The sequence below is a fragment of the Aplysia californica genome, unplaced genomic scaffold (genome assembly GCF_000002075.1).
Source record: "Aplysia californica isolate F4 #8 unplaced genomic scaffold, AplCal3.0 scaffold00059, whole genome shotgun sequence".
NCBI classification, from domain to species: Eukaryota; Metazoa; Mollusca; class Gastropoda; order Aplysiida; family Aplysiidae; genus Aplysia; species Aplysia californica.
The window spans coordinates 516,579-517,845 of NW_004797329.1; the positions used below are offsets into that span (position 1 = coordinate 516,579).

At 41.3% G+C, this 1,267-nt stretch overlaps 1 protein-coding gene across 10 annotated transcripts in view; it reads right to left on the minus strand.

Annotated features, from left to right (window-relative positions):
• Positions 1 to 1,267, minus strand: part of LOC101856787 (fibroblast growth factor receptor 4) — a 263,607-nt gene that overhangs the window by 83,367 nt on the left and 178,973 nt on the right. The gene's annotated exons all lie outside the window — the stretch shown is intronic.

Sequence of the window (1,267 nt, forward strand, 5' to 3'; positions counted from 1 at the left end):
GGGGGGCGAGTGGTAATCGGTGAACAGAAATAAAGTTCAGGAGGAGTTTTTCCTAGTTTCGCTGTGATAACGGCCACTTTTCGCCGGAAAGAAAGAGAAAGGTTTGAGGTAATTGTAAATCAACTTTATCAGCTACTGCTCATTTGCTTCAAATGAGGGAAATATGGGAGATTGTTTGTACTAGGTGTTCCAAAAAACCTGACAACCACAAAAATCTCCATAAGTCGAGCGGTTGACGGAAAATCTTTACCATAATTGATCTGAAGCTCGATGAACAATATATGCACATTAAATAAAACACTTTTTAAATCTTACAATTAACGGTCACTATGAAATGGAGCGAAACGGAAAAAGGCGTTTGCGTTAAATTCTGTCACAAAATAGGTCCCTAAAATAGCTGGAGCTTCAGGTTAAGCTCTCGCAATCGCAATCGTAAGGTTATGGGTTGGAATCTCGTTTGGGACTAGACGTTGTATCCTTGAGAAAGGCACTTTACACAAATTTTCCTCACTTCACAAAGGGAGTAATCGGTATCCAGTTATAGAGAGCGAAAGATATTGTCAGTTTGTTAGAATTTAAGCGCGTGCAATTCGCAGCTTGCACCGTTTACTTCCCGGGAAGCCAAGAATGTTTCTGAGAATTCTAGGGTCTGCTGGGGTAAACCTTGTTGTAAACTGCTAGAGCATAGTGTTAAGCATGGATATGCGCTTTATAAAAGCAATTATTATTATTATTATGAAACAAAGCTTCCAACAAGATGGCGCTACATCTCATACAGCGGGAAAAATTCTTCGGTGGACTGAAGATCTCTTTTACAAGAGAGTCGTCGGACGTCGTCAAGCTCGTGTTTGGGGACCCCACAACCCCGACCCCAACACGCTAGATTTTCATCCTTTGGGTTCGTAGAATGACCAGTTGAGTGGACAGCATTTGAGAATCTACGCAATCTAAGGAATGCTGTATCGACCCACGCCAAAGGCATTCTTGTAGACCAGTACCCCTGAGTGATCGAATACTCATCTTTCTCGCAAAAGAAAACTTTTCACAGGACGGACGACATACTGAACTTATGATTGAAGAGGTAACTGTTACAAATTCGAAGGTGGTTCATGCTTGGAATGTTGATTTTATTCAGTGTGCATAAATTTTCTCTGAGTGCAAAGTTGTGTAACTGCATTTTCATGAGTTTCTCTTCTATTGTTGATTCTTTGACAGACATGTTTTTTGGAAGAACATGGCAGTTGTGGCTGACCCATGGAAGTGGGGG